A 16306-nucleotide genomic window follows, 5' to 3' on the forward strand; every position below is an offset into this window, starting at 1 on the left:
ACTGAGCTAGCTCTCTAGCTCCAACAGCAAACAATCTTAATTGCTGAGCCATTTCTTCAGCCCTTCAAAAGAATTTTATTAGTAAGGTAACTATAATCAGCTCACCATCCAATTGACTAAATATTCTAGCATATAGAATATAATAAAGACTCTGTGAGATAAATGTGTAAGATAAATAAAAAACATACAAGTGAAAAATGCAAATTTACAGACAATATTTATAAGTGTAATATTAAAATAAGTTTAAAAACTTACAAAAAAGTAAGTTTAAAATGATATATTGATATGTATATTTATATATACACACACATACATACATACAGAAGTTTTTGTTTGTATATTTTATATTTATGTCTGAACTTTGTACAAATTTATATCTGTGCGCTGGTTAGTTTTATATCAACTTGACACAAGCTAGAGTCATAGGAAGAGAAACCTCAATTGAGAAATGCCTCCATTAGATTGGCCTGTTGGCAAGTCTGGGGGGGATATTTTTTTTCAATTAATGATTGATGTGAGAGGACTTAGCCCACTGTGGGTGATGCTAACCCAGGAGGTGGTCTTGGGGTATATAGAAGAGCAAGCTGATTGTGCCATAAGAATGAAGCCTAAACAGTGTTCCTCCACAGTGTCCACTCCAGTTCCTGCTTCCAGGTTCCTGCCTTAAGTTCCTACCCTGGCTTCCTTCAGTGATGGACTATAAAGTGCAACTTACACTTTATAGAGTTTGTTTCAACTTAAAACAAACTCTTTCCCCCCTAAATTGCTTTTTGGTCATGATGTTGATCACAGCAATAGAAACCAAACTAGGATGGTTTGTAATTAGAAAGCTACAAATATTTAAAGTAAATCTTACCTACTGACATGTAAAAATGTCAATACATTTAAAATTTTAATTATATAAGCAAAAGCTACATATTTCTGTCTTTGTAGGTATGTGAGGCTGTTTGAGACAGAAGTCTTGTTACAAACCCAAGCTGGCCTCAGACTCTCAATCCTCCTGCCTCTGCTTCCATCCCTAAGCACTAGGATTATAAGTATGTGCTGTCATACCTGGCCTATATTTCTATACAGACAAAGACAAAATGACAAAAACCCTGAAAGGCTACACTAAACCACTGACAACAACCATCCTGGGTAGCAAGATTTTGGGTGTTTCTTATCACTTGCTGTCTTGCTCTATTTTTTAAAATGTTTTTCTTGGTGGGGGTGTTGAGATAGGGTCTCACATGTAACTCAGGCTGGCCTCTTGTCTCGGCCACCTCAGTGTGACTTTAAGGCTTATGCTACCACTACCATCTTCACATCATTTTCCAAAAACCATAAAATCTATATATTATTTTGTAAGGTTCTCATTTTAAAATTCCATTTCAATTTCTACTTAGAAATTTTTTTGAGAACATAATAATCATATATAATAACATCCATAATAATAATCAAGTTTGCTCCTTTATCTGCTCAATAGACTCTAGGTTTATACCTGCTTTAAAAAATGCTCAGCATTCAAACAAGAGAAGTAATAGTACTGATACTATCAGCAAAATGTGAGTGTTTCCAGTTTTACTATGATAAAACACAGGGGTCTCATAATTTTGATAATGTCATTTTATATTTCAATTTGTGATTTTAAAAAAGACTTTGCATATATAACCATATTTGGTTTGGAAGGCTGTGAAGAAGATGGTGGGGGTGGGTATGATCCTCACTTTAAAGAGAAATTGCTTCAATTAGAAGAGGTGGAGGGGTATGTCCAGTCTCACACTGCTGAATGACAGTGTTAGCCTGAACAGTCCAATATGTCAGCCACTAACCACATTGAACTACTTAAGTTTAAATTCCTTAAAAATCAGTTGTGTTCTGTAATTGCACCAGTCACATTTCAAGGACTCAATAATCACATGTGGCCAATGGTGAATATTCTGGGTCTTCCAGACAAGGAAAGTTTCCATCATAACAGAAGCAGTGTGATTCCCACTCCAGTAGCATTTTCCGCTCATGTGGTAGCTTTCCACACCCTTGCTTTGCCTTCCTCAAAGCAAGGAAAATATTATATGGTCAACTTATTCCACGTAGCATGACTTCTGAAATACTGCAGGGGAAACTGTCCTGAACTCAAGTGCCAAAGATGGTTGGTGTAGAAAACACTGAGTGACAGATGAGGGGTAGATGATGACCCTGAAGCAAGGGACAGTGTACTTTGTAGGTGGCCTGCCTAGAATATGTTTACCCTCTTCTTCCATCTAAATGAACTAGGATTTTGCCTCAGAGTTCAGAAAGGCTTACGATGCAATTTGGGCTTGATGAAACAAGATGGGAAGTTAGCTGTTGGACACACACCCTTGTGTAGCATGAATCTTAGACGGTCTTATTAATAAAATCAAACCTGAGCCAGGCATTGGGGTGAACTGGAAGATCAGAGAACCAGAACAAGCCACAGCTACCTCACTTCGCTGGATCCTCAGCTGGTCTTGCTTCCTCAGACTGGAGGCCTCTGAGTCCTCATCCAGAATGGGTCTCAGCTGAATTGCTGCTCAAAAGCCTGAAAGCTTAACCAGGCCAAATGCTTCCTGGTCCTCCTCACGCCTTATATATCTTTCTGCCTTCTACCATCACTCCCTGAGATTAAAAGCTCACTTTCTGGGATTAAAGGCGTGAGTCACCATGCTTGGCTGTATCCTTGAACACATGGATTTCTGCCTAGCTCTGCCTCTCAAGTGCTGGGATTAAAGGCGTGTGCTACCACTGCCTATCCTCTATGTTTAATATTGTGGCTGTTCTGTCTCTGACCCCAGATAAGTTTATTAGGGTGTACAACATTTCAGGGAACACAATACCACCACACCCTTGTGTGGCTTTGGTCTTGACCTCTGAAAGGGCAAATTGCAGAATACAGCACCCACATGAGCATCATCTTGGGGAGTACCCCAAAATGGGGGCATATCATGAGCTCACACAAATCTATCAGCCATTTAGGTATACCTGATCAGCACTACAGCAGACAGTATACACAAAGCACATCATGAGGTTTACTAATGGAGTATCCACAGCTGAGTACCCATGTTTCCGGGGAGAAAAACAGAACTGTGTGCTTTATGGGTTAAAATTCAACCATGTGAAACATAAGATAGCCTTTCAACAGTAAATAGTATTATGAAACTACCTATTTTATGTAGTAAACATCATAAACTTTCAAATAATTAAACATTAAGGAGGCACACTGACAATGTAAATATAAAGGAAGCACAGTAGCTAGTTATACTTGCAATCAAGCATTCAGGAAAACCATAAATAATTCAGACAAAATAGAGATTAAGGACAGTGTAATTCCGATTTTTGTAGAATTTGTATACTCACAATTCTGAACAATATAGCCGCTTAACAACTGCACTGAATTCAGTTCTTTGATGCCATTTAGCCAAAAGCATTTAAAGGAAGTCTAAGTTTATGATCTCTTTCTGTCTTGGGGATGATTCAGAAGTGTAATGACAACTCTGCCAGACTTCTAGAAAGAAACTCAGTACAAAGAACTGCTGTGCATTCTTCACTGGGACAAGCATGGTGAAAGTTAGGTGTGACTGCACCCACAATCATCTGTGCTCTGTTCACACTCACCTGGGAGGGAAACCAGAGCCCAGCAAAAAGAAACTGCAATGCTGATTTTCAGCAGGAAGATGGTGGCTGCTTGTCACTTTTTTTTAAGTTAAAGACATGCTGCAGGACATGTTTTGAAACTTTTGAACTGTTTCAAGAACTTAGAAGAACAAAAAGGTAGCTATTATATATCCAAAATCTGGTTTACTGTTCTGCTCAGCACAAAACAGCAAGACTTAGTAAGAACTAATGGTGGTTTGCACAGAAAGTAATCCATCTGCAAGTTAAATGTCCTAACTGATGGGCCAGAGCACAAGCGTTTCTTACAAGATACCTGCTAAGGAAAATTTCTGTCATGATGTTTCAGAGATGATGCTCCCATGGCTACACACACAATGCCGGCTCTGAAAACCTGGTCCTCTTCATTCCACTTAAGAGTTAATTCATTTGAGATTAAGAGAGTTAAGAAGTAGTGAATGAAGCTTGCAACAGGAAAGTATATTATTAAACTCAACGTTATTAGGGGCAGTTAGCAAAGCCCAATAAGGACCTGGATACGATGCTATCATACAATGCAGTGTAGGATGGCTTGCTTTATACAGCTGGGCTGTGGACACATTAAAATGCTGCTTGGTCTGAGGAAATACCCTTTGAGGTATGGAGGTATAAAGTCTGTGACTTTCTCAAACAGTGGGTGGGGGTGATAAGGCAAATTCAAACAAGTGGTGTAGCTGAATGAAAAGTATAAGGGAGTCTTGTAACTTCTGTGAGATTTTCTGCTACATCAAAATAGTTACTCCAAAAGCTAATTCATTCTTCTGTTGTGTTTCCTTAAGAAGACAAGTAGTTCTGTGGGTATCTGAGAATGATCTAGAGAACAATGTTTGGATGTTACTGAGGAAGCACAGTATTGTCATTAGCTCTCCAGTGCTACCCTAGTTCTAGAGCTGACCCTCTCTTCATAGTAGAATACATTCTTGTCAATCGTGGGATTGTCTGCTGACTTCAGCTGGAACCACTGACTGTCACCATCTCACCACAGTCTATGCTGTGTCATGTCCTTATTGTCATGACAGGGAGCTGGCTCATTCCACACAGCTGTCCTCTGTCTCATATTTGTTCTTGAAAGTATATGCTTTATGAAAATAAACCCCACAAGAAAGAGGTTCCTGGGTGACCATGCCAAGCCCCCTAACAACTTATGTACCATGCAAAGTTACATAAATATAAGAAAACACAAACTGTCAGAAATTAACAAGTAGTTAAGACACGTAAAACTTAACACAGAAGTCCCTTAAAAAAATTAAACATACTCATCTTACAGCTGTGAAAACACATCTGAAGCCTGGACTGTTGGGTTTCATGTGCCCTTACCATTTAAAACAAAACACAGAAGGAGACACACTTTGTGTCATGAGTTGTCATCCACAAATTATATGTCTAACCCTGGAGCTTATTTTAGAAACACTCCTCACTAATTTGCCTGTGTTTTTGAATAGCAAGTAATATGTTTTCAATCATGAAAGGTTACAGGGAAATTTTTGTGGTTAAAAACTGGCCCTTTGCTGGCATAAAAAGCATCAGTCTTTGAGCAGTCCTCTGGGAAATAACTTCTTTTTTTCATCATTGTTAAGAGGTCTTCAAATCTACTTAATAGTTACTGTTCTTGGGGATGTATGTTGTTTACGTCCACTGAGCACTGATGTCACTTAAAGTCCTGGAAGAGACAAAATGAGAGCAAGCCTGATAAAGAACTCTGACTTCTTTACAGCACAGTAAGAGAACCAAACCATGTGAATGTTCCTCTTAAATGAATCCACTGATGGTTAAATGAACACTGCCCTTCTTCCAATAAGAACCCAGCATGCCTCCTGACACTGCACTGTTTGCCCAGTTACATATATCAAAGAACGCAAACATTTCATTTTGATAAAATTCTAGTTCTCTGGGCAGTGGTGGTGCACACCTTTAATCTCAGCACTTGGCAGGCAGAGGTAGGTGGATCTCTATGAGTTTGAGGCCAGCCTGGTCTAGAGAGTGAGTTCAGGATAGCCAGGGCTGCAATGTGAAACCCTGTCTCAAAAAACAAAACAAAAATTGTATTTCATATAATTTTCTCTCAAGTAAAAAACTCTTTACATAAAAATGTCAGAGAAATATAAAAATGCGAGGGCTTTGTGAGTCCTCCATTTGCCGCCTCCTCCACTGGCTCTCCACATCTTCCACTGACCAAACATCTGTGCTTCTTACGACACATAGTCATTTTATAAAGAAATAACCTGGAAATGCTTTTATTCCTCCCTCCTCAGCATCATACACGTCCTAGTTTTTTCTTTGTTAGTTTAAGCTCTGTCATAACAAGGATGGATGTACAAGTGTTTCTAAAGCTTAACGACAGCACGGGAATTTGAGGGAAGGGTCCTGCCAAGGTTTGGTTAGAGCTTGGTAACCAGCTTGCTGTGTGTGCTGCTTAAGTTGCACTGTTGACCTGAGTGAATTTGAGAGCACCTAGAAAACATACCTCAGGTCTTTCTAGAGAGGTTTACCCGAGCAGGTGAGACCCACCCTGAATATAGACAGCACCATCCCTGGGCTAGGGACCCCGATGGAAGAAGGGTAAAAGGAGAACACCAGCTGAGTACTAGCGTTCATCTCTCTGCTTGCTAAGCGTGGGCAGTGTGACCAGCCGCCCCTGGCTCCTCCCCCTGGATGAACTGTACTCTCTAACTGAAAGCCAAGAAGCTGCTTTCTGTCAGGTATTTGGTTGCAGGGATGAGAAAAGTCACTAATATATCAGGTGAGTCACTCTGTTTATCTAATTTACCAGACTATCCAATCTTCCTCTACTCACTTGATGGTTAGACAAGTGAATGTGTGAAAACAACCAACCAAACAGCCCACATTGTTCTCAGATGGACATTGGCTGTTACTTTGCTTTTACCCTGAACCTGGACTATAAAGTGCTGCGGAGTTTAAAAAAAAAAAAAAAAAAAAAAAAATCAAACTGCCTCACGGATTGGCAAGTTGGAAGCTTTACAATCAGTCTGTGGTTTTCAATGGCAGGAAGGCCTTCAACATGGCTTGATGAGGCATGTACTTTGCTGCTACCCACATCAGAAGGTAAACGCATTTGCTCTTACTTCAAAAGTTGATGTTTCTACCATTCCTCCCTGGGAACCAATGTCTTGTCTTTTGTCATAGAACACAATGAGATCTATTAGAAACTCCTCCAATCCCCTCCAGCCACTTAATACCTCATCTACTTGCACATTAACCATCCTTTGTCCTACCCAGGAAAAAGAAATGACTCACGAGCTCTAGACTCCACATCGACTCACTTCCATGTCTTGTTCTATCCACTATCAACTCCTATTCCCACAAATGTGCTTAAAACTCATATTAAAACAACTACCGAGCGCCGAGGCGGGAAAAGACAAAATGGAGCGCCAGGGAGTGGACGTGCCTCCCGTGGAGTTAAAGGACCAGGGACCCCAGGCAACTGTGGAGAGCGGGGAGCACCATCAGAATGAGAATGAGAAGCCTGAGGGAGAGGCTGGCGCAGCAGCAGCCAGTGTCAACTACCAGCTGCCAGGACCCTTCTCCTCTCTGGACTCCAGCATTGAAATCCTGAAGAAGAAAGCCCAGGAGCTGATTGAAAATATCGATGAGAGCAGGCAGAAGAACCATGCACTTATGACCAACTTCAGGGACAGCCTCAAGATGAAGGTCACGGATTTGACAGAAAAACTGGAGGAGAGGATGTACCAGGTGTACAGTCACCACAGCAAGATCATTCAGGAAAGGCTCCAAGAATTCACTTAGAAGATGGCAAAGATCAGCCTTCTGGAAATGGAGCTGAAACAAGTCTGCCATACTGTGGAAACTGTATACAAGAACCTGTGTGTCCAGTCTGAGGTCCCCAGGTCAGAAGAACAGAGTTACAAAGATGGTGACTGCTGACTGCTGCTAAGAAGCTCCCATCTTAATGATAGTCACCAAGAGAAGGCACAGAGCCCACGGAGCCATGCTGAGATTTTTTTTTTTAAACAGTCCTATAACTCAACGCAAATGCCACCAATGATCTTTGTGCTAACTACCAAAGTGTGACAAGGTTAGCCCTGCCATAGGCCCAGCTTTAGCAAATTCACCCAACCCACACCTACAGTTGATTAAATGTTTGATTCCTTAAAAAACAAAAAAATCCAACTACCACAATACCTTTCATCAAGCCTGTGGTCCCTCTACTTATGAACCACCCCGCCCCTTGTCTCTTTGTAACTAAAAATCTGAATAAACTATCCACTTCAGGTACTCCTCAGCTCACTGTAACCTAGCTAACTCTTTACCATTATACTGACATCTCCCATTACCAAACCCAATGTATTCATCCACTCTTTTTTTTAAATGTGACCTTTCTTCAGCATCTACTATTATTAAAGCTTTGTTCTAGAAATCCTTACAGAGCCACTGGCTTTTTTTTGTACCATTATTTTCTGATTCAACTATTTCTTGTATGGACTTTTCCTTCCATAAAACCATAAAACATTAGAACTATCTATCACTGGTAGTAGATATTGATACAACTACATGGAAAAGATATTGAATAGATAAAATATTTCCCTATGGATCACACCTTTAATCAAACTCTGTTACTCCTAGAAATCCATATAAGATAAGATTGTTGTCCTGGCTAGTTTTATGTCTACTTGACACAGGGTAGAGTCATCAGAGAGGAAGGGGCCTCAATTGAGAAAATGCCTCCATAAGCAAACCTATAAAGCATATTCATTCTCATTCTCTCTCTCTCTCTCTCTCTCTCTCTCTCTCTCTCTCTCTCTCTCTCTCTCTCTCTCTCTCTCTCTCTCTCTCTCTGTTTTAGAGACAGTGTTTCTCTTCTTAGCACTGGCTGTCCTGAAACTTACTCTGTAGACCAGGCTGGCTTTGAACTCACAGAGATCCTCCTGCCTCTGCCTCCCAGGTGCTGGAATTAAAGGCAGTGAACCACCACTGCTGGCTTGAGGCCACTTTCTTAATTAGTAATTGATGGGGGAAGGCCCAGCCTGTTGTGGGTGAGGCTACCTTTGGGCAGGTGGTTCTGGGTCTATAAGAAAGCAGACTGAGCAAGCCATGAGGTGTAGCTAGAGTTTTCCTGCCTTGCCCACAGTCAGGACAAATCTTTGTCACCCGCCAGTCCCACAGCCGCTCAGACCCAACCAAGTAAACACAGAGACTTATATTGCTTACCAACTGTATGGCTGTGGTAAGCTTCTTGCTAACTGTTCTTATAGCTTAAATTAATCCATTTCCATAAATCTATACCTTGCCTCGTGGCTTGCCAGCATCTTCACATTCTGCTTGTCCTGGCGGTGGCTAACAGTGACTCCTTCTGCCTTCCTATTCTTTCTTTTCTCCTCTCTGTTAGTCCCACCTATACTTCCTGCCTAGCCACTGGCCAATCGGTATTTTATTTATTGACCAATCAGAGCAACACATTTGCCATACAGAACATCCCACAGCACTCCCCCCCTTTTTTTCAAAAAGGAAGGTTTTAACCTTAACAAAGTAAAATTACATATAATTTGGGAATTTGGGTGTAGCTTCTCTTACTACTTCCTGCTGGAGGGGGGCGCTGTATCTTATGGGGACACAAAGAAAATTTTAGGATTATGGAATAGTCCATGAGACTGTATCATCTGAGCCAGTTGCCTTGAAACGACTCTGGATGTTAGATCATCTGGGCCATGGTGTCATTGGAGACCTTTCAGGGGGGTTTGGCTGGTCAAACCTGATGTATCTTAATCGGCATCTTCACATGCTGCTTATCCTGGCGGCAGGTGGCAGTGACCCCTTCCGCCTTCCTGTTCTTTCTTTTCTCCTCTCTGTTAGTTCCACCTATACTTCCTGCCTAGCCACTGGCCAATCAGTGTTTTATTTATTGACCAATCAGAGTAATTTGACATACAGACCATCCCACAGCACTTCCCCTTTTCTTTCTTTTTTTTTTTTTAAAGGAAGGTTTTAGCTCTGAGCTCTGACCTCTTGGCTTTCTCTTTTACATTGGTTCTGTGTTACTTATTTAATAAGACGGTTGGCTACATCTACAATGAGGAGTAAGCCAGTAAGCAACACCCCTCCATGGCCTCTACATCAGCTTTTGCTTCCAGGTTCCTGCTATATGTTTGAGTTCCAGCCCTGATTCCTTCAATGATGGACTACCGTGTGGAAGTGTAAGCCAAATAAACCCTTTCTTCCCCAACTTGCTTTTTGGTCATGGTGTTTCATCACAGCAACAGATCTCTAGTTAAGACAATTGTGATCATCAATAATAAAAGAAGTAATCCTTGCACAGAAACATTAAATATTAGGTTACTTGTGATAAAAGATGGTGTTATGTTTGGACTTACAGTAATGTTACATAGCAAAAATATAATGTTGTCTAGTTTTAGTTAAATTATATGGGAAATACATAGATAGGGGGAAAGGTCTGGAAGAAAATGTTCCAATACTAGAAGTGATTTTCTTGTGGCTTTTGAAGCTCTCCACAAGGATCATGTATATCATTTACCTATTATGAAGGAAAAAACAAACATTTTAAAAAGAAATCAAGGGTCAACTCTTGTTTAGAAAGGTGGTATCCATCTTCACTTCTCACTCAATACATTTCCCAAGAGGTCATGGTCATCTCATGTGCTTCAGAAACTTCAGCATCTACAGAGGGATCTCAAACCACATCACCAGGAAACACCACCCTCCTCAGCTTCAGAACTCTACTGCCACCTGGCCACTAGACAACTCCATATGAAGACCAATATGAGTAACAACTTCAACCTGCTATTCTGCCCTTAACTAACATTCCAAACCTCCATTCCTTTTACATTGATAGCTCTTGTCAAAAGCTCTACCTTCCTGAAATTCCTACTTCGGGCAAGTAGGTGAGTCATACAAGACTCCATCAACATCCAATCAAATACTCATAACAAGGCCAATCCAGTCTACCTCTGGAATATAAAACCATGCTTCCTTTTCTCTTCCCACTTCCTCACAAGTCCCACCTGAACTTTTTTTTATTTTTGGTGGCGAGGGTGGAGAGGGTGTTGGATGGTGATGCTTGCTGGGTATCAAACCCAGAGTTTAACATATGCTAATCAAGCACTAAACCACTGAACTATATCCTCAGACCTCACCTGAACTGTTTAAACTGCAATTTCCTAAATGGTGTCTTTACCTCTAGCCTTAGGCACACAATTATCCTCTTTATTAACAGAGTCATTTTTCTAATGTATAAATTGGATCAAGTTATTCCCCTGTTTGCCGGACGGTGGTGCACACCTTTAATCCCAGCACTAGGGAGGCAGAGCCAGGCGGATCTCTGTGAGTTCGAGGCCAGCCTGGGCTACCAAGTGAGTTCCAGGAAAGGCGCAAAGCTACGCAGAGAAACCCTGTCTCGAAAAACCAAAAACCAAAAAAAAAAAAAAAAAGTTATTCCCCTGTTCAAAAAATCCTTCAATGGCAACCCATCATCATGTAATAAAATAAAAAGTCCTTAGCATGGGACTTAATGAACTTATCCTTTCAATGTCCACTGGAAACCTCCTACTCACCCCTTAGTTCAAATATCTGGAAAAGTCCACTTTACCCTCCCAAACAGGAGTATCCTTCTCTCAGTTCCTGCAGCATGCCATCCTTACTCCCACCACACTATGGCTCATGTTCCTATGGTTACTTTTCTTGTGTCTTTTCCTCTGTACAGGAGTTTGTTCATCTTTGTGCCTCTACAAAGATGACAGATAACCAAATGTACAAATCCTTTTATGAATAGTTTGGCTTACAGGCACAGGGTAGACCAGTTGTTCTCAGCTTGTGAGTTATGACCCCTTTGAAGGGTCGGAGACCCTTTTACAGGGTTGCCTAAGACCATCAGAAAACACAGATGTTTACATTATGATTCATAACAGTAGCCAAATTACAGTTATGAAGCAGCAATGAAAATAATTTTATGGTTGCGGGTCACCATAACATGAGGAACTGTATTAAAGGATCACAGCATTAGGAAGGTTGAGAATCACTGTGCTAAAGTATGCAAGTTTTTAAGTTGGTTTATGAAAACCTTCCCACAATGTTCTTTCCCTTCTTCTAAAGCAAAAGCCTGAAAGCCACCTTTCATAGCTACTGGTTTCAAAAATAGGCAAAAATTACCTTAATTTTCTAAAAACGGAAAAATAACAAATATTCTCTTTACTAGCAATTCAACTTCACCATACTAGAATTAGTACAAGCCAAAGAAAAATAAAATCTTTTCATCTCAAGGAGAGTTACTTTTCATTTCTAACACGTGCTTTGGTAACCCTTATTAATTTATTAATCAAAATTATCAGGAAGTTCAGACTCACAGGGGTTATAAAGGAATAAAATGCATCTTGGCAGAGTAGTGACTAGTAAAAAGTTATGAAACTCTGAAAAACAGATCTCTTCCTTACTTAAGCATTCAAAATTCCCCATGGGTGAGTCACCCCCTCCAAGAAAAGCTAAGCCCCACCTGAAATAAACCTGGATGTGAAGTCTGCACATCCATGGAAACCAGCTGCAGTGTCTGCTGGGTAAAAAGAGGAATCACAAATGAAGCCACTAGCAAATAAATAATCCTAAATGATTCTTGCTTCACCTCGGAGTACACTATACACTCTATTCAGGATGGCAAATGACATTTTATTTGACAAGTACTAATAATGTCAGATCATTTGTACTTCCTGTATACTGATCAACTGAGTTCAACACAGCCCATGAGGAAGCACACCTCATAAGTGTGCAATTCTTGAAAGGCAACTAATTCAATATGAACTAGAAATTTGAGAAGCAATGAACACAAGCTAAAAGCTAAACAGGTTGTAACCATGGCAACGGCACACACATGAACTGGAGGTTAGAGCTGAGACACTCCCTTGGATGAGCGCACTACCTGAATCCACTCTAATCCAGAGGGTGTGCTGGTATAGTTCCTATGGAAACACCAATGTATGACACACAAATATGCATTCATTTCTGTGTGAGTACGGACACACAGACCTTTGGTAGTTGGTATTCCAGTCAATGCAAATCCACGGAAGCTATAACATACCTCCAACTATCATTAACAGAGTGTAGGCTAATCCTTACTGGCTGGAGGGGATTTATTGTATAAAGTGAAAGTCCTTCTACCAATTTTCAATCACTTCCCAAGTTTGGTAGTTCCCTTACCACTTTCTGGAAGGCTCCTTGTGGTCAGTCCTCTTTCAAAGCACATTTGGATTGAAGTAGAATATAACAAGAAAGGGCATAGATCCAAAGTGCAAACTGGATGAGCACACTCCATCTGTGTGGAGAACAGGGATTCACGGCACCTGGAAGCCTTCGTTAGCCTTCGTCATTACTGTTTTCCTTCCCCTCTCAGAAAGAGCTACTGTCATAACTCCAACACTACCAATAAGTGCTGCTTGTTTCTGAACTTGACAGCGGAGGTGGGGAGTAGGAATTGCCTGGTGCCCAGCTTCCTTCGCTCAGTGTTATGAAGTGATCTGTGCTGTGTGTAGCTATAGTTCATTCACTCTTGCTGCTATGTAGTAGTCTTTCAATACCTAAACTCACTTTCCCATCCCATGTTGATGGACACTTGTGCTCTTGCTAGGTTTTGACTTATTCCTTATTGCACTTTAACACTAAACCTAATACTTCCATTTCCCACTACATCACATTGTTTTGGCACGCCTCTAAAGACTTTCTCAATTATACAGATCAAAACAGTTCTTCAGAACCAAGCTAAATGACAGGAAGAGTAACCATGACAGTGAACAATGCATGCTACAAAACACACTCATCCCTGAAAAACATGGCTAAGAGTTCTTTGGATGAACTGGTCTGAAGCACTAACTTTCTTTGGTCTGCGAGACAGTGACCTATAGGACTAGCTTTCATTGACTAAGAGCATATTCATTTTTAATGCCTATTCTCCTCTTCTTTCTAAGAAGGCAGTTCTGATGAGATCACACCAGGAAAACAGTACTGAATTGAGCAGCTTTAAAGAGAATATATCTTAGCTGCCACCTCAGAATATGCATATAGACACAAGTTATGGTGGTTTGAATAAAAATGCTTCCCATAGGCCTATAGGGAGTGGCACTATTAGGAGGTGTGGCTTTGTTGGAGGAGGTGTGGCTTTGCTGGAGGAGGTGTGACACTAGGGGGTGGGCTTTGAGGTCTCAGAAGCTCAAGCCTGGCCAGTGTGTCACCATCATTTCCTGCTGCCTGCAGATCCAGACATAGAACTCTCAGCTAACTCTCTTAGCACCATGTCTGCCTGCATTTGGCCATGCATTCTGCCATGATGATAATAGACTAAATGTTTAACTGTAAGCCAGCCCCAATGAAATGTTTTCATGGAGTTGCCCTGGTCATTATGTCTCTTCACAGCAATAGAAACCTTACTTATGACACATGTCTTGGCTTACTGTCTTTGGGAACAGTTTAGTAGATCACACATCAGCTAGACTATGGTCAGTGAACACCCTTCCTCACACAGCAAGGTTTCTGCTGTATGGTGGAGAGAAACAGATAATTTAGGCAAAGAGCACAAGAGCTTTCATTTCAATCCATCTTGTACCTCTCTTCCCTTTTAATCTCAATCTCTCAATTTCTCTATCCTCCCTCCACTCTCTTTGCCTCCCCCTCTGTTATATTATTACCTACTCATGCTCAACTCCCTAGGCTTAAAATATAACCCCAGAACCCAAAAACTCATATGCAACCTCTCAGGGTGACATCTTGCTCTCCCTGCACAATAATCTTCTGGAAGGCCTTATTACCACTCACTGTTCCACCACTACAAATTACTTTCTACCTCCGCCCTCCGCTGAAGCCATTCTCTGATGGCACCAGTGCTCTCCTTGAGGCTGTCTCTAACTCCCTAGACATTCTTGGGTGTCTACCCTTGTCAATCATTCTGTTCTTCTCTTGAATCCTATACCACCACACTTGCTGGCTTTCTTCCAACCTCCCTGGACACTCGTCTCCTGGCTCCTCTTAAGGTCATTACTATTGACAGTCCTGTATAGGACTTACGCTTCTTGAACCAAGGCACAAAAAAGCACTAATGACTTGAGTGTAATCCTCAGAACTCACACACAAGCGAATAAATGTATTTCTCAAGGTTCATCGGCTAGCCATTTGCTCACACGTTTGTTTTTTACCATCTAAGTCTCATACGTGTTCTGTGATCACCTCCATATCAACCTGAGTGTTCAGAAACACTCTTCTTCAGTATCTTACAGACATTAACAGTCTTCTGAAGCCTTTATCATGCTAGGAAGCTGTGCTGGTCAGTAGTTGATAGGTCATGGGCTTTGAACTCAGCCAATTTGGTTTCAAATTCCCAACTGCCTCTTAATTCACTGTGGGTTTCACATCTATAAAGCTTATTGTGTAAAGCTGAACAGATGAAAAGAGATAAGGAATAAAACCCTCAAATATAGCTCCATACACCTAGCAGTTGTCTCAATAACTAATTTACCCCTGCTTTCCCTTTCATAGAAGCTGGCCCTGCTTCCCTAACTATAGCAGCCCCCCCCCCATCTGTGGTTTCCTTTCCTGTGGTTTCAATTACCGGTGGTCAGCTTATAACCCAAAAATACTGAATGGAAAATTCCAGAAATAAACAATTTGTAAATCTTAAATCACACGCCATTCTGAGGGCTACTTGAACATAAGCACTGGGGCAGCATCAGTCTGAGAGCTAAGCTAGCTGCTGTCTCCAAGACCCTGCTGCTCAGAGACTCTCTTCTCCACACCAGCTCCTCAGGTATGGACCCCTTTCATTTAGCTTGGGCTCCAAACCCTAATTTGGCCCCTATGGCTCCCCTACCCTTGACATGGATACTTACCTTGCTCTGCCCTGACCTAATAGCTTTAGGATGACATTCTTCAGGAAAAGGGGAAGCACTTTTACCTACTGGTACAGATTCTATCTTCTGGGATCTTCTAAAATAGCACAATCAGTTCCTACTCAAAATATTGTAGTTTTTTTTTTTTTAAATCATGATCTATATCTTATTTTCTTCAGTCACTCCTTAAATGATTTAATGAGACCATGATTGGAAAAAGTACAGAGACAACTAGCTAAACTAGTGGAAACACATGAACTGTGAACCAATAGCTGAGGAGCCTCCACGACACTGGACTAGGCCCTCTGGATAAATGAGACAATTGTTTAGCTTGAACAGTTTAGGGGCCCCAGGTAGTGGAACTGGGACCTGTCCCTAGTGCATGAGCCAGCTTTTTGGAATCTTTGCACAGCCTTGGTGCAGGGAGGAGGGGCTTGGACCTGCCTCAACTGAATGTACCAGGCTCTGCTGACTTCCCATGGGAGACCTTGCCTTGGAGGAGGTGGGAATGGGGGGTGGTTTGGGGGATAGGCTGGGGGTGAGTGGAAGGAGGGAGGACAAGGGAATCTGTGGTTGATATGTAAAATGAATTGAAAAATCTCTTAATAAAAAAAAAGTATCTCTTCACAGGAAGCATTCTTTTCTGAATGAACTCCAGCCTATCCACACAGCTTATGAAAATATACAGAGGAGACACTCTTGGTCACCTCATAACACTCCATTCCACCCATACAATTCTTTCCTTTTTAAAAGAAGCTGGCTGTTCAGGTACAGACTTCCTACTACACAACCAGGAAAATGTTGCA

General features: G+C 41.3%; 1 protein-coding gene and 1 pseudogene across 3 annotated transcripts in view; one reads left to right on the top strand and one right to left on the bottom strand.

The window, feature by feature from the left end:
* Myo1d (myosin ID) overlaps positions 1-16306 on the bottom strand; it is a 308709-nt gene that overhangs the window by 274288 nt on the left and 18115 nt on the right. The window lies entirely within an intron of this gene.
* LOC114691547 lies at positions 7030-7855 on the top strand (annotated as a pseudogene).

This window comes from Peromyscus leucopus, chromosome 8b, assembly GCF_004664715.2.
Source record: "Peromyscus leucopus breed LL Stock chromosome 8b, UCI_PerLeu_2.1, whole genome shotgun sequence".
NCBI classification, from domain to species: Eukaryota; Metazoa; Chordata; class Mammalia; order Rodentia; family Cricetidae; genus Peromyscus; species Peromyscus leucopus.